Source organism: Homarus americanus, unplaced genomic scaffold, assembly GCF_018991925.1.
Source record: "Homarus americanus isolate GMGI-L3 unplaced genomic scaffold, GMGI_Hamer_2.0 scaffold1225, whole genome shotgun sequence".
Taxonomy (NCBI): domain Eukaryota; kingdom Metazoa; phylum Arthropoda; class Malacostraca; order Decapoda; family Nephropidae; genus Homarus; species Homarus americanus.
The window spans coordinates 95,001-120,757 of NW_024722188.1; the positions used below are offsets into that span (position 1 = coordinate 95,001).

The 25,757-nt window shown below is 38.4% G+C and overlaps 1 long non-coding RNA gene across 2 annotated transcripts in view; it reads right to left on the reverse strand.

Annotated features, from left to right (window-relative positions):
• Positions 1-24,031, reverse strand: part of LOC121862227 — a 111,871-nt gene extending 87,840 nt beyond the window's left edge. The window contains exons 1-3 of one of the 2 annotated variants that reach the window (XR_006088200.1): positions 23,923-24,031; positions 15,099-15,157; positions 8,268-8,881 (exon numbers count right to left, since the gene is read on the reverse strand). This is a non-coding gene — a long non-coding RNA (uncharacterized LOC121862227). Of the gene's footprint in view, positions 1-8,267; positions 8,882-15,098; positions 15,158-23,922 lie in introns of those variants that run through there. The other variant, XR_006088199.1, reaches the window with a different exon arrangement.
• Positions 24,032-25,757: the final 1,726 nt, after the last annotated feature.

The window sequence follows — 25,757 nt, forward strand, 5'->3', positions numbered from 1 at the left end:
TAACCAGCATTCTTTGTTCTCTAACGACCATCTGCATCGTTAAACGATCCACCGGCGGGTCGCGAGGCGGGAACCGACCTTATATATAGGACCCACCAACTGACGGAGTTAGTTCAGTCTTCTTGTCATACAGTCCACATCCTTTGAGTGACACTCGTCACGTGTTACTTATACTTAATATATTTGTTGTTCCTGTCGCCACCAATGTGGCGACAGGAACACTACATCCTTGACCACCGAAGGGTCAAGACGTACCTGGCGCTCCTCTCGGAGCAGCCAGGTCGACTGTTAAGTTGGCCCATACCAACTCCCTCCCCTGAACCCTCCTCCCCACCGGAATATCAACAAGTTCTCGCCAGAAGTTACAATTTCATTTAGGAAAGGAATGAAACCAGTGTTAAACAGAGGTGAACAGTGCTTAAGTCAGTGAGAACAACTCAACAGTAACAGTCGTACCCACGTTAACCTTCACAGTGAGGTCCCAGGTACCCAGTGATAACGGCCCATGAGACCCAACAACAACCAGCGATGTGTTAATCCGTCTACGATAGGAAGGCCTGGGACCACACCTCGCTCGTATAACACCATCTGTGAGGGAATTACTACACCACGTGAGGCCCCTCATAACACCATCTGTGAGAGAATTACTGCACCACGTCAGGTCCCTCATAACACCATCTGTGAGGGAATTACTGCACCACGTCAGGTCCCTCCTAACACCATCTGGGAGGGAGTTACTACACTACCTGTTTGCTGTTTAACACCTACAACAATCTGTATGTTCTTTTACCTTTCTCTAATGGTAATAACTCATTATGTCCAATGTATATTTTCAGCCTTCGGGCTGCAGAACTTTTTCAATAAACCGTCAATTATTTATTATTATTATTATCTATGCGAGTACCTATTTATGTCCATCAGTATTTGCTTAGTTATTTAAGTTATTCAGTGTTAGTTTTTATATGTTTATGCAGGGTTAACGTAATCCAATGCTTTATTATTATTCTTTTGATGTTTCGATGTTTAGTATCATTTGGGTCTTAAAAGTTTCGATGATGAATCAATTTGTTGTGACAGCCTACGAGGCTCTTTATTGTGTTAATATTTAATTAATTAAATTCTTAAAGGTTTACTTTATTTATTTTTATTCCCTTTTAATTTACTTCACTTTTTTTGTTTGGTTACGCCTAGAACCTGGATATTTAAGTAAATTAATAGACGGCGTAACAGCATGGAACAAGGGAAAGGGATAGTTACTACACCACCATTAACTACACCACAACTATTCATTACACCACCAAATAAGCACAACATTACCACCACCACTATCCACTGCCCTACCGCAACATTACCAGCCACAACATTACTACCACTATCCATTGCACCACTACCAACAACCGCAACATTACCACCACCAACAGCTACAACATTACCACCATCCACTGCTCCATGACTAGCACCTATACCCCCCTCTCTCCTGGTGGCGCGTCGACGGTCAAGGTGTGCGGGAGAGATGATGTCATGGCTACAAGTTTGTTTGTAACGCCACCTGTCCACCAGCTATTTCCCCTCTCCCTAATGACAAATCACACACTACAATACTCGCTTTTCCTCCCGCTCTTAATATATCCACACTGAAATTTTGGTCTCTAGTTAGTTTAGCATTTTTTTTTTCTTTTGTCAGGAGCTTCCATAATGAACACACGTCTGTCTTGTCAGCTTTCTTTCCCGTAATTATGTCTTTCCACTCCCACAGTTGCGTCTTTCTTCTCCCACACAGTTGCGTCTTTCCTCTCCCACGTGTTGAGAAAGAAGTAAATCTCTATCACGCGCCGGTTTCATTATGTGTGTGTGTTACTAACAGTTGGTTACAATGCTTGGAAACACGTTGAGGAAAAGCTAGTCCAAGTTAGCTCACCATAGACCAGTGCCGGGAAGAACCCTTCATCCACTGCAGAACACCAAGTGACCTTGAGTGAGGCCATGGTTTATCTTAAAGCTTTACTGGAGGGAGTGGCTGTCGGCGCCCAGCCTCCCTTAGGACAATACTCATAGTTTCTCTTATTCGTATTGACACACTCGCCGTGAGTTATTATATGGTTGTATGTACAGTAAACTATTAAGTTAGTTGTATATAAAGTAAGTTATATTTTTGTTGTTAGGTTAAACAAGTGATGATAGTAAATTCAGTAGCATCATAAGAGTATCAGACATACTGAAGGCTTATCCAAATCCAGATGGTGAGAGTAACCTTTGTTCTAAAAGAAAAATTACGCATTGAAACAGTCGATGTTTTCTTAAGATTATGACATCAGCAGAAAATGACATTCCAGCAGGTAGGAAGTGTTTAAGATCCTTGACTAAATCTGCGGAGACGATGAATTTTTTTAAAGTTTTAGATTCAAGTCTAATAATCTGAATTATCATCATCGTTATATGACATGAAAATTACTTTGCCCATAATTTACCTATATAAAATTACTCATTGTAATGGTATTTTTACACCTAAATTTGTCTTGCTGATAATTCTGAATAGTTTCTTAAGCAGCATAAACAGGGGTTTGGTATACAATGTCTACTGTAGACTAGGTTTTTAAAACACTGCACATCCTATCATTTTCTGAGGCGACAAGATCTTAATGCAATCACCCGGGTGGAATTCTTATAAACCTCACTGCTCGATCTTTTCCACTCCTCCCATCTGCTTTAGTGAAAATTTGGCTGGTTTTTTCTCTTGTTTCCTCCCCAAGCCATTTATTTCTCTGTGATGACATACAATGACGTCAGGCTGGGGCGGATCACTAAACTGTGACCACTTGACTTCAGCCCACACACACACATGGATGAACACCCATACATAAATATTTATGGAGAATGTATACTTAAACACACTTTCATACGAAAAGGCAAACACACATAAAAACGAATGGGTTGTTAGGCATACATACATAGAAAAACTTACATATGAAAAGCGAGAGAAAGAAGATAAAAAGGGAAGGGGGGGGGGGCCAGCAAGCACTTCCTGTCTCGCGCTACCATCTTGTCATCCACATACCTCCATTACCACTTCAGAAAAAGACTCATTTCTCATACAACAGACCATCGCAACTTAATTAACACCTAAGCCCCACACACTACACTAGTGGACCATTTTCCCACATTTGATCCACACCTACATACCTGTTCAACACAAACTCAACATATGGGACTCCCAACATTCTATACCTGCCCCACACCTACACACTAAGATAACATTACACTCACAAAACAGATGGCCCACCTCTTTCATTAGTTCGCACCCAATGCACACCTAGAAAACCCACACCCGATTCATGCCCACTCCACACTTGATCACCTCGAATGGCTCACCTCTTACAGCACTGTATACACCGGGACCATACCCGAGAAACAATGAACCACACCTTTATTGCCTCCCATTAATTATACACATTCCCCACAAACGAACAAAACTTAGTGTAACCAAATCTCACCCCGCAGCCCGAAAATTCCACAGCAGAGAAAGTCGCGAAGAGACTATTATTTGCAAAGAAAACGACTACAATACACAGTATACACTACAGTATATACACTTACCTCCCAGAAACGTATGGGCGAGTGTGGGGTGTATTTTTTTTTTTTACCTTAAGAAAGTTTAGATACACGGGAGGTTACACACCCACTACAGTTGACTAGTCACTGGCAAGCCACTCGATATATTGGACTATAAATCATTACATGCATTAACACGTGGTCATGTCCAACAGACCTGAGAGAGGATGGGGCTTGTGACCGTTTGGGTTGAGTGACTAGCAGCAGGAGGATGGGTGGTGGTGGTTCTGGCTAGCGGCCGCCCTTCTGAAGACTTCGTCGAAGGTAACTCATTAGATATCCAAGCACTATATTCTACACTCGTAACACCTGCCTCTCAGTACACCTCTGTGTTTAAGTTGCTTACAGCCAGAACACCGATAGGTACTCCAGCATGGTGGCGCCACAACTCGACAGTCTGACTATTAAGACACCCCTCACAAACCCGCAGGGCAGACAAACGCCATGATACAACACCGACACAAGACTGAGCCCTCAGCGTCTGACTCCACTGTTGCCGATGTTCTTGCAAGTTCCATGTATTTGTACCTACAGTATATTACATCCTTTCCACATAACTCCACACGCAATCTAAAAAGCACCTTCATAGTAATATTTAATCAATACACGCATAACTTCTTATAGTGAGCTATATATCTCTTAGAATCCTACACAAGGCTGGTTTTAAGACTTAACATATAAGCGCATTGGCAACTGCATTCCTGTGAATCAGCTGTCATTGACGAAATAAGATCTACTTCATCTTACTGTTTCATACTTACAATTTTATCATATAACTGAACAAAATATAATAGGTGTGTCCCTCTGCACAATTGATATCAGGATGAGACATACGCAAGAGAAGGAAACTCTTCTAGTCAGACCTTACGGCTGGCAAGGAAGTTGAGTGAGTCATGCGGTGGTGCCACGTCTACTGTTCACGAACCTTGACAACCCAGTCACGCATGGGCGAGCCCGGATGTCCTGTCTGAACGTACCTGACCCCCACACACACTATTATAATATTCTATATACAATCAGATTTGCGTACATTCCATCAGTCACATCGAATAAATTATCTACACGAGAAAAAGTAATACCCTGAGGCCTCTCCACAATCACATGGGCTTGAATTAAAGCAGGTAGAGCAGCGACTCCGCGGTTACCACACCCACTGGTCATTACAACAGAATACCTTACATGGAAAAAAAGGTTATAAACAGAATTATAACACTTAATAATCACAGAACACACGTTGGTCTAATATAGTATACTGTACTTTGCATAAAAATTCTACTTCTAATTAACTTCCCCACAATACCGGTAACATTATCAATACCGGTAGAAATAAGTGACTTGACAATATTAACCCGACAATTATTCCCAAGCACTAATCCACACCGATAGGTAAGCAACTTCAGTACTGTACTGTAATCGTATACCCTGTACTGTACTGTGTGGCATCTATCTACCGAATACTTGGGCAAAATACTTAGTAAAGTACTATAATTTACTAATTTTGTATTTTGTTCCAATCGTGTATAGCATCAGATATATAATACCAAGATAATAGCACTGGTCTCTAACTAATTTATACACTATACACCCTGTACTGTACTACAGTACTAACACAGTATAACATTCCAATAAAAATGTATTACTGTAAATGAACTGAAGGTCATTTCTAGTTTTATGCAAATCTATTAATAACCATGTTATTCACTATCGTTTTACTTTGGGTATTGTTCCACAGGAGAGCGGCAGGCAAGTTACAACACTCGCCTCCTGCTCCACAGGTCGGTAGTTCGACTCCTGGGCACTTCCAGTTCACCCAGCTGTAAACGGGTACCTAAGTTTACAACTTGGGAAACAGAATGCAGTCAAGTGCAGTATGAGCCATGCTGCCTCCTTGTGTACTTAGTATAGTATACTGTACAGTGTGCTGTATCCACACACTTACAGTAAGTCACTGGCAGAGAAAATGACAGACTCGTCAAGAGAGATTTAAAATTGTGCCCAATGAAAATGGAAGTGTTACAGAAAACTGCAATGCAGAATACATCCTAATTGCGAATAGTGAATCAATATTACCCACCAAAAATTATAATCAACTAGTGCATTAAAAGAGTGATGGAAAGTTTAACCCTGCTCGTATTGGCGGGCGTTCGTAAAGTCGGGGACTCCCTGTACAGAATATGAATTTCATATACGTACTGTAACTGCAAATTAACCACAGTACAGTATACTTTATTCGGTAGTTTATAAAAATATTGCTTTGCAATAAAATGTACAGTACTGCACACTTAAAAAAGTCCTTAAGAGTTATTTTAGTAGTGCTTTTTTTTTTTTACAGTGTGCGTGTGTGTACGCGTGCATGTGTGGGAGATGGGGGTAGCAGAAATATATCTACAGTCATATACTATACAGTACTGTATACAGGTAATGGAAATCAATAGAAAAATAGGTTTTGCATTATGGATTTTCAACTTGCTGAAAAATTGGTAGCAATACAATCTTTCCTATAATTTAATAATTTACAGGCTAAAACAATATATTTTGAAGAGTGAATTGTCTCATTTTCTTCATTTTATGAGCATCAATGCACCCACTATCTTTCAATTTCCTTTTATTGTCTGAAATTTTATGTTCATACTTTCCATGTGCATTTTTATTGTGTGTAGAATTGTTTATGAAGATCTTCGTGTTGCATATTCAAGAAAAATATACATGCAGTATGCAGTGCCGCTATAAATTTATATTGCAATGCATCAAATTTAATACAATACTCGAATGAAAGAATCAGTAGCACAGTTACAATTAGTGATACCCATGTTATTCATTGCAACTACTGTACCTACAGGAAAGGTAGAGAGGCTGAATTTGTTGGATCTCAGTGTTTGTTTAAAAGCTATGCAAAATGGACAACATTAGTTCATCTACAGTAAAGGAAACTTCTTAATCTTTAATCATAAAATTTTCATCACCGAATTTGCCAGTGTCTTATACACTGAAGGCATAAACTGTGACAATTGATTGGCTGTATGAGCCCACATACCATACAATAAGGAAAGTTACCTATCACAAGCACTATACTGTACTCTACTACAGTAAAGTACAGTACAGTGGTCCCTCGGTTAACGAGCACAATCCGTTCCAGCATGTTGCTCGCTAACCGAAAAACTCGTTAACCGAAACCATTGTTTCAATGGGTTTATGGGTAATTGGTTCCAGCTCACAGAAAATTGCCTAAATTCAACAAAAAATGTAGAAAAGCACACTTACTTTGAGGTGTGTATGTAGAAGGCTCCTGGATGATGATGATGATGATGATGATGGGAATTAGAATGGGGGTGGAGGAGAAGGAAGAAGAGAAGGCATTGGGGTGGAAGAGAAGTCACCCCATGGTGCCATTTCACCCATAAAATTTTAGTTCTCTTGGTGTAATTCAAGATTATTTTCTTTAAATCAACACTGCACTGCATTATATATTGTCAATATGTAAAATAAATTTCAAAATTACCAATAATTTGCTTGGAAACACAGAAAAAAAGCATTTAGTTGAAGAGTCTCAAGCAATATGTTACCTCCACTGAAAAGAGAGAGAGAGACTAACGCCTGTTTGTGTGTTAACAGGCTGGATGGCGTGCCAGAAACTAGTTTCTTTACCTTCAATTATGTTCAATAATTGTTAAAATGACTAAAAAATATTAATATTAAACTTTTAAAATTATTGAATAGTATAAACTTCTTGATATTTACTAAAATAGTAAGGAATTTAAGCCCTAAAACCGATTACTGTATTGGCGGACTAATACTACAGGTGGTGGACCGACAAATGCAAGCAAAAACATGTTGAGGTTGGCTTGTAAAAAACTCGTTAATCAAGGGATTGCTCGTTAACCGAAGTTAAGAATCTTATGTTAGGTAACTCGTTAACCGAGGCGCTCGTTAACCGAGGGATCACTGTACAGTGATCCTCGGTTAACGAATTACCTTCCATAAGATTACCTATTCACTTCGGTTAACGAGCAATCCCTCGATTAACGAATTCCTTACGAGCGCCCCTCAACATGTTTTCGCTTGCTCACTAGCTGTCGTACAAGTCCGCCAATACAGTAATCGGTTCTAGGGCTTAAATTCCTTACTATTTTAGTAAATATCAAGAAGTTTATACTATTCAATGATTTTAAAAGTTTAATATTAATATTTTTTAGTCCTTTTAACAATTATTGAACATAATTGAAGTACAGGAAATTAGTTTTATGCGTTCCAAACAGCCACTCAACACACCAAGCTTGGCATCAGTTTGTTTACAGGTTCAGAGGAAGGAACATCTTGTCTGAGACTCTTCAACATATACGCTTTTTTCTGTGGTTTCCAGTCAAATTATTGGTCATTTTGAAATGTATTTTACATATTGATAATATATAGCACAGTGCAGTGTTGATTTAAAGAAAATAATCTTGAATTACACCAAGTGAAATAAAATTTTATGGGTGAAATGGCAGCATGGGGTGACTTCTCTTCCACCCTAATGCCTTCTCTTCTCCATTCTCCTCCACCCCCATTCTGATTCCCATCATCATCATCAACCAGGAGCCTTCTACATGCACACCTTAAAGTAAGTGTACTTCACTGCATTTATTTTTCGTTTGTATGTAATTTTCGGTGAGCTGGAACCAATTACCCAAAAACCCATTGAAACAATGGTTTCGGTTAATTACCCCAAAACCCATTAAAACAATGGTTTCGCCTAACGATTTTTTCGGTTAACAAGCAACCTTCTGGAACGAATTGTGCTCGTTCACCGAGGGACCACTGTATGTACTAAAAAAAATTTATCAACACATTCTTTACAAAAATTGTATATGTAGCTAATATCTATTGGTGAGGAAGCAGTGTGACGTCACTCTGTGGGATGCTTAAAGAGAGGTGGTGAGAAGGTCGCTGCTGCCACGTCACACACCAGCCTTGACCACAGCTGCTACTTCCCCCACTGTTCGATTCCAACTCTGGTTGTGTACTCATCTGAGGTTCCTGGGGCTTGTGGGCTGATTCCCCAGACCTTCACTATTCGGCTGTCAACTCTGGTCACCTACTCCAGTGGCTGCCAAGTGATCGCCACTTCCTCCACGCCCTATCCACCGTCCGTGCCCTGGCGTCTCTCCTGTGTGGCAAGACATCGCCCACCAACGCCAAGTGAGGAAGCTGCCCTCGACCTTCCCCCGAGAGCGGATCACTGCATTAACAGAACATTCCACCGTGCTGGTTAGGAGGAATATCCATCTGCAGCCTGTAGGAAATACCCGTACAGTGGGGTATGCTATAACGAACGGATCCTACTATGAATATTCCTATAACGAACGGCTTTACCTATAAAATTGAGAATGCTATAACGAACGCAACTCCTACAACGAACGCGAATGAATACGGGACTATTTCGTCTGGCGCATGAATATTGTTGTACCGTGGCTCCGAGCAAGAGCGTCAGGCGCCATATTGGTTCATTGTGTAGTCAGTGCACCACTGAACTTGTTGAAATTTCGTCTTTTGATGTGGAAATTCGTGTCATTTTTATAACTATTTTGTTATACAAGTGTACAATTGTAACAATGAATCGTCAAAAGCGAGTGAGAAAGCTAATAACCCTTGAAACTATGAAAGAAATTATAAATAAACAGACAAAGTGCCTGTAAGACAGTCACCAAAGAGGGCTAGGAAGGATGACTCCTCTCCTTCCACCTCTTCTCCATAATTCTCTCCTCCCCTCCTCCTCTGCCTCCTGTTCTGCATGCTGAACAACACTAAGGTAAGATAATGTACTGTATTTTTTACAATTTCCACAGAAAATGTTCAGTGTTAAGTGGTTGTATTTGGGGGCCTGGAACGGATTAATCCTATAACAAACGAGGTTCTAGAACCAATTAGATTGGTCATAGCATACCCCACTGTACTTTGTTGTATAAATTGTTTTGTTTTAAGTAACTGCTTGACTCCAGTGCTGTTTATTTAATATTTGTGCGAGTGGTGTCAATTATTGTGATTATTTTCGTAGTAAAGAGATGTCAATCTCTAACGGTTGTTTGTTACCCCTTGGAAACCCTGGTTCTTGTCTTTCCTTTTATAAGATCCTGATTTGGCTGGCAAGGGATTTATATCCCAAAGTCCAGCCCTTTATAATAGATGTATGTAAGGACTTAGGCTATGATATAGTGGGATTTTAAACATTGTTCTATAAGTTCAGTATGCACATAGGGTATGTGTTTGTATGTGTTACGATTTTGTACATTTTCAACTTGAGAAAGTCCCCAGGAACGGAACTCATTTGTAACCCGGGGACTGCTTGTACTCTAGTGTAGCTTAAAAATATGCAAAATGTAATATAAAACTATAAAATAAGAAAAATGAAGAGCATGGATGTCGGTGTGTGAAGTAAATGTACTATTCATCGAGGCAATGGGCTGTAACTACAGTATGTCAGAAGTCCAATCACGGTCCCTAAACTCCCCCCTCCCCCCAATGTCATGACATGGCATACACACGCATCTGAGTCTGCTGGGTGACTGCCCAGAGGATGGTTTGAGTGTGGAAGGAACTAGTTTTTGTGCATAAAATGTGATTATATTTTATGATATGCTATATGTTACCACCAATGTAAGATAAACTAGGAGAGAGAGAGAGAGGAGATATAGTGTTGACGACGAATTTGCCGAGGTGTTTTAATACGAAACAGATGGCCCTCGCCTCCTGGCTGCGATTGCCCTCGACGGTAGTCTACCGATTTCTACAGGACAGACAACACGTTGGTCCAGACCACTAGAACCTAAAACATGAATGATCGTGAAATATTAGAATCTTCTAAGAAACTCTAAATAACTTTAATAAGTATATTTATGTACTGTAATTTGATCATATTATACAAATTGTCTCCTGATGTATCAACAAGTTATAACATGCGAGTTATATTTAAGATGTTAACAGGCTATGTACTGTATATTGATAGTATTATTCATACTATGTGTCCTGAGATAACAGCATTTGTTATACAAGTATGTGAATTGTGCTTTGACAGGTTTTGACCGAATTATATGGTACGAGTCAACGTTGAGGGTTTATTTCCCCAGCAACAAACTAATAACACTCCTATGAGCGAACACACTCCAGGTTGTAGATTCCACGAAGCTCCTCGGCGTCACCATAGACAACAAACTAAATTGGAAACCACACGTCAGTGAAGTTATCAAATCCTCCAGTTTCCGTCTCCACCTCCTCCGCCGACTCAAGTCCCTCGGAGCTCCTGCACACGAGCTCCTCAGTGTTTACACAACATTCATACTTCCCAAGCTCACCTATGCCTCCCCCACCTGGTCTTCCTCCCTAAATGCCACACAACGTAAACACCTAGAAAAGTGCAAAAGAGGGCATGCAAGATTATTCTCTCCCTTCCTACTCCACATATCAAGAAGCGCTCAACACACTGACCCTTTCGACTCACTGACCATCACCACGACATCATCTGCAAATTTGGTAAGAAGCTTCTACACCATCCCGACACCGGCTCCTACTACCACCTGAGATCCCTAGTCCGAGAATTGCTGTTCGACACCACAACCCATCAGCCCATACGCAACGAACCGATCGCTATAAGAACAGCCCAGTCCCAACCATTGTAAAAATTATCAATAACTTGTAATAAATCAGTGTATTCACTCCCAGTAAACACTACTCCTTGCACTGTCACTATGTTGAAATGAACTGTAGTTTGAGCTTTTCCCCATCTAGTTATTATATGTCTTATTTGTGTCACTTATGTTACTTGTATATTATTTGTAATTCGTAACCCATTCCCCAAATATGTAACTGTATATTTTCAGCCTTCTGGCTGCCAAGCTCTTTCAATAAACCGTTAATAATTATTATTATTATTATTATTATTATTAACACTATATATCAGTTTTATTACCATAATTTATTTACATTTTTTATGTATGCAATTTAAAATTTGCTCAAATTTGACTCGCCTTTAGCTCAGTAAATTATTTACCTCTGAACCACATCGTTCATACTGAGGTTTCGTATTAATAAATCAATCATTTAACTTTGACACCATTTATAACAAACTTGTTTAGTATTATTATTACAGTATTAGGCAGTACAGTACTGCATTCAATGTTTACCACACTACCATTTGAACTCGTTCTCCCTCCGTGTTTTGCCGTTATCCCTTGTTTAGCGATAATTTCGCATAAAGTTAGGTTTTCAGGAAAGCAATCCCAACATTCAACGAGGGATACTGTACCTGTACAGCACACACTATAAAAGAGTAACTTTACAGCTTTGTGCTAAACAATATGACAACTACAAAGGATTTTAACAAATGCTTTTGGACTTACTAATCCAAATTTAACTGAGATAACAGGAGTTGCAATGTTCATTTAGAAATTCATCAGACCCATCCATAAAGATTTTTTTTATTATGTGTACCTCATTATAGTATTTCAATTGTATACAGACCTGATTAGAAAATTTAACTAACACAAGAAGGGCTATGATTATGACAAAAATAGGAATGAACACTTGAAATGCCTGTAGTCTTATAACACGTTTGTTGCCTCCATAACCATATTACAGTACAAACTGTACAGTGCAGTATTTGGCTGTGAAAAGGAAGCGCATTCTACATGTATACGTGCTCACTCAAGGAAACAGTCATTTATCTTAAGAATATATACAAAAGATTCATTATTGTTTATTACTGAATATGTATTTGATTGAATTAATGTTTATATACAGTGATCCCTCGGTTAACGAGATTTCGGTTAACGAATTACCTTCCATAAGATTCTTCACTTCGGTTAACGAGCAAACCCTCGGTTAACGAATTCCTTACGAATTTTTCCCAACATGTTTTCGCCTCCATTTGGCTGCCCACCAGCTGTAGTATTAGTCTGCCAATACACTAAACGGTTTTAGGGCTTAAACTCCTTACCATTTTAGTAAATATCAAGAAGGTTGCACTATTCAATAATTTTAAAAGTTTTATATTCAATTTTTTAGCCATTTTAACAATTACTGTACTGAAAATAATTGAAGTACGTATAGGAAGCTAGTTTTTTGCGCACCAAACAGCCACTCAACACACCAAGCTTGGCGTCAGTTTGTTTACCAGTTCAGAGGAAGGAACATCTTGTTTGAGACTCTTCAACAAACGCTTTTTTTATGTGTTTCCAGTCAAATTATTGGTCATTTTGAAATATATTTTACATATTGACAATATATAATGCAGTGCAGTGTTAATTTAAAGAAAATAATCTTGAATTACACCAAGTGAACTAAAATTTTATGGGTGAAATGGCAGCATGGGGTGACTTCTCTTCCACCCCAATGCCTTCTCTGCTCCCTTCTCCTCCACCCCCATTCTAATTCCCTTCATCATCAACCAGGAGCCTTCTACACGCACACCTCAAAGTAAGTGTACTTTACTGCATTTATTTTTAGTTTGTATGTAATTTTCGGAGAGCTGGAACCAATTACCCAAAAACCCATTGAAACAATGGTTTCGGTTAACGAATTTTTCGGTTAACGAGCAACCTTCTGGAACGAATATTATAAAACACACGAAGAGATGAGACGGCATTGTTTTCGTGAATGACAATGGTTCTACATAAGAAACTGAAAATAAGACCCTGGTTGTGGCTGTAGTGAACTTAATTAAAAAAAATTTAATACCTGTATGTATGTTTGAAGTAATGTTATTGAATGTTAATAAATGGAACACTAGAAGTAGCTGACCACTAATGGTAAAGAAATAAAGCGAGACGATTGGGAACGCCAACGTATGAACAGTAAGTGCGTACATGTGAAAACATATCGACATTTCTCTACATATGAATATGAAAGCAATACTGATTTACTATTCATATATGTTTTAAATAATATTTACGAATGTAAAACAAAAATTCTACTCACCAATGGTGGTATTGTCTAAAACATAATGACAGCCAATGAATATTGTGTGAGTTTTTACTCGTGACGAAGTCATCAGGTTCAACTCTGGCTGAAGCTGTAGCTTCCCATAAAGCTGTTACTGAAGTTGAAGCTGCTTATGATACTGAATTTGATGGTGTAGCTGAAGTCGATGGCTTAGGCCTTCGAATAATAAAGCTGTCAAAAGAACCTTGCACAGCTGCTTTCTTTCTCATTATATCCTGTACATCTTTATGTAGAGGTCATTTGCATTCTGTTAATGGATCCACTTCAGAAAATATGTTCATTGCTTGCTCCATATAATATCCATAGACCTCTCACCTTTTTCATATCGTTTTAACACATCTAGTTTCTCGGCTAAGCTTATACACTTTCTATTGGCTTTTGAAACAACACTACCATCACTTGCTCTCTTGCTCATGTTGAATAGGGATGCAAAAATGCTGTAAGAAACTTGAGAAAGTTATTCTCCCTGTTCCAGATACGTGAAAACAAAAGGTCCGCCAAACTACGACTGTTGTTAACCACTCATTAGCCAGGAAGCTTCTTTGCGCAAGGCGCTCTTCATTTTTTTTACAGTAATTTTTCTTTTTTTTATAATACATATTGGGATTTAGTTATTATTTATATGAATATGTAATTTTATTTAATTTGTATTATATTTTGGCTGTAAATACAAATGAAATAAGGATGTAAATTGAATTGGGTCCTAAATTAACTAGGGTCTTAAATATGAAAAGTTGTTGGTTGAACCATTGTTATCGGAGGCTTTACTGTATATTGTATTTACATGCACAAAATCATATGTTTTCCCCCACAAAACCACTTTAAAATCACTTTCAATAATTGTATGACAAACATAATAAAAAATAAAAAATCCACAAAATATTCTTGTAAAATAGGGGTGCGCCTTATATGCCGGCAAATACGGTATGTCACAAATGTAACCTTTCTACACTAAATGGAAGTACAGTAAGCACCAACCTCTGATATCTCGTCTACAGGGTACCTCGGAAGTGGCTAAACTGGCAACACTGGCTGCCAGTGTAAGGGCTACCCAGTGCCAGACATACAATGATTCTCATTCACTTTACTACAGTACTGTATTATAAATTAGCAAAATACTGCACGCAAGTTTTTTTCACAGGTTCAATGCATAGCAACAATGGCTATAACAAAAATATCTCCCTCCCTCTCTCACTACTGATGTCTACAGTATTTTTCACAACCAGCTCTAGATTTCCGACTGTAGCAGATAATTTACCCAGTCTGGGGTGGCGTTCACCACTCTCGAGCTACCCCCACTGATATGACCCCTCCTTATTATACTATTACATTGGCAGTATATACTTAATACTAGTGGCAAACAACCACAGAACTCTACTCATGAATTTTTACATAATTTGTTATGTTGAATCAGTGAGGTGCTTGGTGAGATTTAGCACAAGATATTCTTCATGAAGATTAAGCTGCACACAGCAGCAAAATTTAGCAAGACATTAGAAAAAGTTGTTCTCACTCACCCTTCGGAGGACTCTTCCATAATCAGAGTGACATCTCCCAAATTTTGTTGGCAGCTGGTCTGAAATATCAATATTATTAATTTCATTAGTAAAATAATGCTAAAGAACACAACCTCTTCTACTTAAGTTAAAAGTTAAGGGAAACAAGTTAACCCAAAACAATTATGCAAGATCCATTACATCCCGAGATGTCCCCGCACACAACACTACCACTTTGCGACCTCCTGATGGAAGCATGATAGTTATCACCTGCATGCTGGCCAAACACTGTACAGTATTTTATTAATAATATTAATGTTATTTTGAAGGTATATCCTTCCTTCCTTAGGCTTTATTAAGCCCCTTCATATTACAGTACAGTCATCCCTTGGTTATAATGCACTTGGTTATCGCGATTTTTGTTATCACGCCTCCATCAAAATCTGCACACCTGCTGTTATAGCGCATTTTTTAGGCCAAGAATTTAGTTATCACGCAGTTGCCTCCAGGTGTATTGTTACCCCCTTGCTTCACCTACATCTATTGAGGATAAAATCTTCCACCTACAAATTGACAATAACACATTTGCTGTAATCAGACATATCTAAGTTGCCTCAACAATTGCAACCCCAGTAGCAATTTCAAATTCTGTGTCCTTACTAAGGAATAATGAACTCTCGGGTGCACTCTAAGATTGAGAGAAAACGGAGGACTCAGGCATATTGCAATGGTTCCCAAACCCATGGTCGCGACCCAAATGAGGGTCTCGAGGGTGTTCCTGGGGGTCGTGGGATGGTCTCGAGAAAAAAAAAGAAACATTATAATATTATAACAATCACGTCACTGGCACAATATGAAGAAAAACAAATTGAAGCGTTATTTGCATTCAGTTCATCCAAAGTTTTTTGAAAAGCCACAGAGTTACTGGAAAGACAAAGAAGAACGGATAAAACGAAGTCAGATTGATGCTCCCTCGACTTTAGCTTTTTCTCTGCAGAAAGCGTCCTTGGCATCCTTTGAAGTGGCATGGTATATTGCAAGATGCAAAAAGCCTCATAACATTGGAGAGGAGCTGGTGAAGCCAGCAGCAGTGGCAATGGTGAAAACTGTTTGCAGAGCAGATGTTGCCAAAAGGTTGAATCGATTCCACTTTCTGACAATTGCATCAAACGTCGAATTTATCTCATCTCATTAGATATTTTGGCCCGACTGACTGTGGCACTGAAAAAGCAGGAAATTTTTTGTTGCAGACAGATGAATCTGTGGACATTGCAGGTGACCCTCAACTCACAGTTTTTGTAAGGTACAGAGGAGAAGACAAAATTCTGGAAGAATTTCTCTTCTGCAATGCTTTGTCAAGTACCACCACTGGAAGAGACATCTTTAATATAATGAAATTTTTTTTCAAGAGACATGAGCTAGACAAGTTGAATTGTTTGGCTGTGTGCATTGATGGAGCTCCATCTATGATGGGAAGTTGTGTGGGTTTTGTTACTCGCGTTAAAGAAGAAAACCCTGTCTCTCAACGTTTGCAACTGGACCTCCATACAATTTAGGGTTGTAATATGACACAGGCATATGATTCATGCACATTTGCTGGTGTTTGTAGAATACCTGTACTAGCCATTATTTGTTCAGCCATGTACCTTCACTTACTTAATATTTGTCCATTGTCCAGCATTCTTTCTCACTGGTCAAGGCTGATGGTGCTGTTGTCATGACCAGACAATAGGCTGTGGTTATTTGTCCGGTTACAGACATTTGCTTTCTTCCACTAGTTTTCCAGCATTCATTCTGAATGGCCGAGACTAGTGACGTTGATGACGTCATGGCTGGACAAATAACCAGTGCATATGGCAGTGGTTATTTGTCCAGTCACAGATCTTTACTTATTTACATGGTTAAGTCTGGAAAAGGTCAACCAAGTAACTATACTGTATTGATTTGTATGTAGAGATACAGTAAAGCATTAAAAAATCGGCAGGGTTTATTTGACTGGTATCCAGCCAAATAACCACTGGTTACTTGACCAGGGTCTAGAATAAAACTACATTAAGTACTTCTGGCCACAGGAAATTCTACAAATTATTTTATTGACAATTTAAAACCATTAGATAAAATCAATCAAACAGAAGAGTAAAGGCAATCCCCGGATTATGTACAAGTTTCATCCCTACGGACATTCTTAAGTCGAACCGCATACTATACAAAACAATGTTTAAAATCCCACTATCTCATACCCTAAGTCTTTAAAAACATCAAAAATCCTTAAAAAAAAAAAATAGAATGAAAAAATACAGGAAATGAAAGTAAAAATATTCATCTGGTAAATAAAATACTGCGAATTTAAAGTTTACCTTTAGGGGACCTCATTCGTAAGTCAGACGTACGTAACTCAGGGACCATCTGTATAGACCTCAAAAATTGTTGATCTAATCCAATCTAACCTAACCTACATTATAAAGGTTCATGAGAGAAGTGGGGCATCTACGAGTATCAGAAGACAATTAAATAAGATAAGTAATAAAGCATTCAACATTTAAACAACATTGTAATGACAAGTGTAATGCCCCATTAATATCATAATAAAATCATACACAATCCCCATGGGTCCCTATCGATGTTTGCAAGTAACCAAATTCAGAACATACGTACAGTACAGTAATCCCGTGTTTTTCGCGGGATTTTTATCATGTTTTTTTTACTCAAGAATTATATATAGTACTGTATATAAAATATCCTTTAAAATTTTTTTAATTTCACGCCATGTTCGATATTCTCATGCGGTGCGGCAGAGACGCCACCCTTTCCCGCCTCAGACACCCGCTGCTCCGAGAAGCCTCAGTTCACACGTGCCTACCGTACTGTGAACGCTACTGTGATTACCTCTTCTGTTTGTCCTCCCACGTGCATTCCACATGGCTCCGGGACGTAAGCCAGCCTCATCAAAAGCAAATATTACTAGCAAAGACTCTACGGTGACCAAGAGATCAAGAATAGTGATGACCTAAACGGAAATAACAGTTTTATTGGACAAGCTCAGAGGTGTTATGAGCTATGGCTCGAGATGTGAAGACTATCAATTCATTTGTGTTTTTTGTCAGAATACAAGTCTTCAAGTGGAGGAATGTGGGTGGAAGAGGACTGGCTGGCTGGCGTGACTGCGTGAGGGCGGACAGACGCCAGGACAGCAAGGAGAGGCTGGCAATACGGTTGTTGCTGTCCTCAGCGAAATAAAAAAAATATTTATTTACTTGTAAATAAAAAATTTTTGTGTATAACCGTGTTTACGTTTTTCCATTGTTATACTACAATATGATTAGTTTCAAATAATGATGTTAGTAAATGCCGGTACAGTGCATCAGTGATCAGTGTGACCACTGGGCCGTGAGTGGAGAGCATGGCGTGGTTAAGTGCATAACCTACCTGAGCTGTTTGGTGGCCACAGGTACAGTGATTCCTAAAAGAGTATTTGTGGTTTTGGCTTTTCACGGAGGTTTCAGGAACGTAATTCCCGCAAGAAACACGGGATTACTGTACTGTAATCTAGACCATCGGCATAGGCAAGTCAGAATGAATGCCAGACAAATAGCAAAAGTACATAAAGGTCCAGGATTGTACAAAGGTAATAGCAGCTGGCTAACACCAGAAAGAGATGTTTGATTTTGTTCATTTTTTCTACAGATGTTCTTTGGATAATAGTAAAAATTATATGACAAACTTTATTTTAAATTGAAGTACTGTACTCTATACAGTATATAAAAATTGTGTTTTATATCATAAATCACGATGCAGTGGGCAAGGGATGAAGGATGAAGAAAATTGCCTGGTAAATAGGCCGGTTAAAACTGATCATAGGACACTAAAAGGATGTCTACGTGCTTTGTACACGAGAAAATTAATTATTTAGCGTAAATATTCCCCCGAAAATTCTGCCATTGTCAGCTCGTGTTCTTGTCTGCTCTTTGTTCATTTCTGTGCAACAACCCCCCCCCCCCCACTTGGTCCAAGTGTACTCTCATGTCCACAAAAAATTTAAAATTACACCATGCTGCTTCAAAAGTTTTTTTCATTGGTACCAGATATCAAGGTACTTTTTTTATTTAATATGGCAGGGAATCCCACTACTAGGAAGTTTGGTAAAGTTAGGTAGGTTTATTTGGTTGGTTAGGTCAGATTGTATTCAGTTCTGTTCAGTCATTGTTTTTATTACTTACCATCATCCAAAGAACATGTGGAAAAAATTAATGAAATCAACAATGCGTTCTGGTATTAGCCGTCTGCTCCAGGATTACCATTACTGTACAGTGGATACTCGAGTTTAGCATCGTTTGAGTTTAACGATTCGCAAGTTTAGCGGTTAAGCTAAAAATCCCCAAAACTCGAGTTTTGCGCCACTGCTCGCTAGATAAGCCCATCGCGCTAATGTAGCCATTGTGTTTAAATCTCTCGCCAGTTAGTCACGCATGCTGTTCGAGTTGGTAATCTCCGCTACTATGTAACTTCCCAATGGGCGACACAACCAGGACCTAGTGGGAGTGGAAAACGGCATATAAATGATAAAGGAAGCAGCCCAAAACGTCTTGGTAAGAAGCTGCAGCTGCTTAGTCTCGAGGAGAAAGAAGAGATTTTGGATAAACTTGAACGTGACATGGGTCCTACTCCAGTGGCTAAGTCATATGGAGTGAAAGAGTCTACAAAACAGGGTGCGAGAGTGAAAAAAGAGCAGATAAAGTAGTTTTGGATGCTGCAAGAGGTGGTACTGTTGCTTCTGTAGCACAATTGTGACTATAGACGGGCAGAAATTACAAAAAATAAATAAAAATGGACATTAGCGGTGGGCTGGGAACAAAGCATGGTAATTACATATCTCGAGTTTAGCAGCCGCCAGATGGTACAAAGTGATCACTAAACTCGGATACTTACTGTAATTTTAATTCTCCATATAAAAAGAATTGCAGTTTTTCAAAATCTAAATATGATTTTCATGAGTTTACACCTAACATTTTCCTCTGCCCATCAGACTTGCATCCTGTGCATTAAATAAACATACAGCAGCAGAAATCCAAGAATACACAACAAAGTCTTTACTTTTAAAGAATAAAAAAGGTAATACAAGGGGTCCTCAATATAAGTATCTTCATTATCAGTGGTTTTGCACTTAAGTGGTCAAATAATTGTGGACCTACACGTAAAAAGTCCCCGTCGTTAAGAAGCTTGTTATGACCTTGGCCTCTTAGGTTGTAACAATGCAATTCAAATTCAACTTCACTATGTATTATTCTTAAAGTTGAGTTAACTCTATCATTAGGGTTATCTTTGTATCGAAGGGCCAAGCAATAGATCCCACCAAAATCATCACCTCATTACTATGGGGTACAGTATATTGAAAATCATTTAGTACATTTAATTACATAAATAAAAAATATATATATACATTTAAATAAATATATCAGTTAAGTACAAAAATAAAACAAAGAAACTAATGTACCGGGTAAATCTGATCAAACAAGTGACTCAACCAAGTGACAAAATAATAATCATAAAAGTAATGACTAAAGACTTATTTAAATGGTTATCCAACACACGTAACTCATAAACAAGCAAGTTATTTTACCGTGGCATTTTGAAAAATGACTACCCACAATCTCACATATAAATCACTATAAGATACTTGGTGTTCTTAAAAGTTGAGCAAAGTTTACACGTTATACCACTAGAAATATACAATATGAGAGGAAATACTAATCTTATGACTCCCAGCCCAATACTAAAGCCACCGGGCTCCGAGACGTAAAACTAAGCGAGCAGAGGTGGGCGGAAAGGACGTCATAAACAAAGACATTCAAGTTGCAAATCCGCAAATAACTATCGAACGCTCACTCGTTCATTAGTATTCGAGACTAATATAATAAACTGTAAGCGCCTTCCGGGCGTTTAAAGGTTAACCAGACTCTTCACGTTAAACTCAAACGTTATAATTCGGTCAAACCTGTTGAATACCATTCATTTTAGTATTTCAGATAATTCATACATAGGCAATCACACATAAATGTTTAATCCAATATATATTCACATAACGATCATAGCTATGTAATTTTACGGGAATTGGTCTAATCTTAACACATAATGAGTACTGTACTTAATTTGCCATATTTCTATGTTGTCACAATTATAACCGATGCAATGGACACAGTCTACCTGTGTAAACTTAAGTACAAGTTAAACTTATGTGTTGAAAGTCTCAAGGAAACAGGTTAGGAAGTGTTGCCTCTATGATGGGGATAGCTACAGTGCCAGTCCCTGCCCGGCGTCACATGCCCAGCCCTGGCTGGCCGAATTAGCCGGGTCAGGTGTTTATACACAAACAAGCTCCCTTACTACCACCCAATACCTCAACCTTCTCTGGGTCTCTATCTCCACCATCTCAATACTCTATATACTGTATGCAGGCAGGCACACCCAATAAACATGACATGACTTACAGCCTAACAGTGTTTGTTTATGTGTCATCCTACTCATTACAACTTGCGGTAACACTACTCATTACTGCTTGCTGTAACAAACATTACTTTGTTTTACCTGACACATCAAAACTAATGTTACTACATTTCAAGTATAACATACTATATGTCAAATTTTAACTGCTTCAGTTGTCTACACAACGAATCATTCGAAGTTCATATGCCGACCAATACTCTATTCATTGGTTCTTATTCCGACACTCATAACAAGGCTTCTTAGGCTAAAATCTGCCAATCTTTGGAAGCACAAGTGTTTGAGCGATTGAAATTCCTGCTTGCCTCCCATTCTCTTAAAAGGTCATCCTTCTCACCTGCGCTATGCACGCTCAGTACCAGTCGCCTGTGTCCACAGGCATTACTTTGAAGTGCTACAAGAACAATAATTATCAACTTTGTTGGGTCTTTGGCGACATTGACGAACTAGTCTTGTAGCCATCAGTTCCAAACTGAAACAAGGTGGTGTAGTGCTTAAAAAGAAGCATAGTACCAATGGGATGGGCGTGAAATTAGAATTTACATGTCGGTAGGCTTAGCTTAAACTAACCTAACCTATCCTATTCATTTCCAACTAATATAAATGGGGTTCAAAAGACAAAAAAATGAGATCTAAATGTTTCAGTAGTTTTAAACTTTGGGGTGCGCCATGTCCGAAAGTACAATATCTTAGTTAGAAGTGGAAGGACCAGGGATAGGTTCAACCTCTGAATCTTGTTCTTTCAAAATTTACAAGGCAATTTTTAGTGAGGGCACTCAACAGACACAGGGAGAACACCGTGATTACGTAGGCATTGGATAGCATGATCGTATTTCTTGTAAATCTCGGCAATAAACTTAAAATAATCGCAAGAGCACGATTCACAACCAATCTCCACCACGGCCATTGTGACACCGGTCATTGAAATTAAAATCCATCAAATCCGTACTTTGGCTCCTCCCTTTAAAAAAAATTCAATTTTGAGTGGTCAAAAAAAAAATAAATAAAATAAAAAATCTCTTGATGAGATCGTTACATCATTGGTCACGACTGGAAGACGTCACGCATGCGTGATGTAAGCACGCTCATAATTAGCTCGCTTTCACGACGATAACATCTCCTCACACAGACGAAGATTGAAAAGTATGTAAACAATTAAATTCAATTGTGTCGTTATTATCCATTTCAGAGTGTCATAAATGGGGTTCAAAATGCTCAGAATAGCGAGATCTAAATGCTTCAGTAGTCTATAACTTTGGGGTGCGCTATGTCCTTAAGTAAAATAATACCATAATAACTTCCAATTTGTCACTAATACTACCAGCGACTAACGGTCTGTTGGTGGTGACGAAATGGGTTTTTGGTGACGAACCAGGTTGGTGACGAAATGGGCTGTATCCTTCACCACAGTAGCAGGTAAGCTCAAAAAAATGGTTAGGCTAGGTTATATGGTGTGTTTTACTCAAACCGATCACCATTTTGGTGCAAATTAGCAGTTTGTTACAATTTTTTTTAAAGCCGCTAATTTACACCAGAAATGAAGATCAGATTTTATTAAAGCACCATAATAAAATAATTATAATTTTGTATCAGAACCTAAGAACAGCCAATGGATGAATATTTACCTTATGTTTTTCCGATGGTTTTACATGGGTTTTGAACAACTTCCAAATAGGTGGATGACAGAAACAATAATTTTACCTCAGTTTGGGTCTGGATCACTTTACCCAATGTTTACTAAAACGGAAAAACCGTTCCTGTTACCGACAACCTGCATTGAAAGGCTGCGAGGGGGTGAGATTTCCAACCACTGCCAGGTGTACCAGAGGGTTAAGTACTGTAATGTAAGATGTACTTGTGTTATGTACCATCACATTACTGATCAGCTCAACCCCATATAAGGCTGTCTATGGAAATTTGCTTCTCGAGTTTTTTTGTTTCAATTGATGTGCGGTATTTTTGGCCAGTCTTTATATACCGGCACTGACTAAGTACATTACCATCTAAGGTAAGATCATGTGACGATTTAACTAATTATCCAATTATCAAAATCTAAGTCTGCCAACTTTGTAATTTGCACCACAAAGGAGGATTACCATTCTGGCCTCATTAATGACGTACAACGTATATCAGTTCTCGAGAACATAAAGCCATTATAAAACTTAATACCCCACGACTGTTAATTAACGTTAAATGACATTAGTTATCAAGTAATGGGGATAACAGGAGGAAAACACCTACCACATTCTCGAAGTTGTCACCAGATTCATCAAGTTTGTGACCTTCCCTTCCAATACCTTTTGATATGCTCAAGTTCTCCAGAAAGAGTAATTTGTAGTCTTCTTACCTTGCTTTATGAGACGACACCAGCACCTACTGGTTTTTGATGAAGGATACCCAGCAGTGTCAGAGGAGAGCCCCACCTATACCTTCACAGGCAAATTATTCACTGACACAAGCTCTTGTTCCGGCTCGCGCAACAGTGTTAGTCTGGAAAGATTTTGTATAAATCTTCTTAATAGTTTAACAAAACTAGCGTATATTAATATAAAATATACATTTTATTATATTTATAAAAATAATTAACTTCATTTTTGTGAATAGTGCAACAATCGATAATATTTTACATCTAACGTGATTCATTTCTGAAACAATTGATAGTCACAAAAATGGCGATTCATTTTTAGGCGGAGAATTTAAAAGGAAGATTATCCTCCAATAACCAAAGACTTAATCATGTATTTCTTTTTTGGGGGCTTAGATTTCCATCTCAAAATACCACAGAATATCATACACATAAACCATTTTATTTCACCCTTTTCCCTATACTTTTGTCTCAATTAAAACATACACACACATGATCACTCTTTACAATGCGACTTGTAATTTATAAATCCTCTTTGATGCTTTGCCCATTACTGAGTAACAAAAAAAGAACACTTCCGTTGCCCATATTCTTAAATCTAATTTTATCATTTATGTATTGATTTAAATTACAATCTCTATCTTTAAAAACATCCATGTCATATACTGCAACATCTGCCATTATTGTGTAATTTACTAAGTTAATACGTAAGTTGGAGGATTAAAATGTCCAAGTGATATTTTGTGTCTCATGCTCAAATTCAAATTCAAATTCAAATGCTAACTAGCCCGCCCAAAACTACTCAAATTCAAATCAAATTCAAAACATTTATTGACAATTACATCAAACGGAGTTGGTTAGCATGCTAATCATAAATCAGATATGTTGTAGTGGACGTCTCCCCTACAACTGCGTATCCGCATTCCAATGCCACAGTATCCTAGCAACCAGCCACCTGCTACGTCTTCCCTAGCAAAGGAGTCAAGAAACCGGCGAGTTCCCACGGGTTTACTTCCAGCTGCTGTGTATATAAGCTCTGTCTCTCCGTTAAGATTCATTCTGGCCTCGGTTCCTGAACACGCAACACCTCCTCCAAGCAAGCTCCTCGCTGTCCAGCTCTCATTCAACCTGGAGGCCAGCAACAGGCAACATCTCTAACGAAGCTCCTGCACATCTACCTCCTTCAGCACGCTACTCACCGAACATGTCTACTGAGCAGCTCCTCACCACACGGCATCTCCAGCACCAGACTGTCTCTCATATAATTTATATTATATAAGAAAACCACCACCTAGAGTTTCCATCAATCCCATCCTGAGTGCTAGACAACATAATATCACGTAACCCTACAATGTATACAACAAATAGATATGCATAAATCTACAATCTTATGTTAAACTTACAAAATGTATGAGACTTTACATAGCCACACAGTTTACAAGGAATGCCATCAGTTCCTTCAATATATATTGCCAATAATATTTGTATCCAAAGCGTAGCCTCATCACAAATGTATCATACGTAACCGAAGCTTTATCATAAGTAGAACTTGTAGAATTCAAAACTCGAACATAATGTTTCAAACTTCTACTACCCTTGTTCAAAATTTTCCGAATATTGTCCATTTGCCATTGATTTCTGATTTTTAAAATTCCAGATTCTATTCTTTTAATACCCCAAATACAATCGTATTCTACAATTTCTTTGCCACACCCTGCTTAGCCAAATCATCAGCAACCTCATTCATATAAATACCACAATGGAATGGAATCCACATAAAACTAACATCATATCTAAGTGATTCTATGTCATGAATA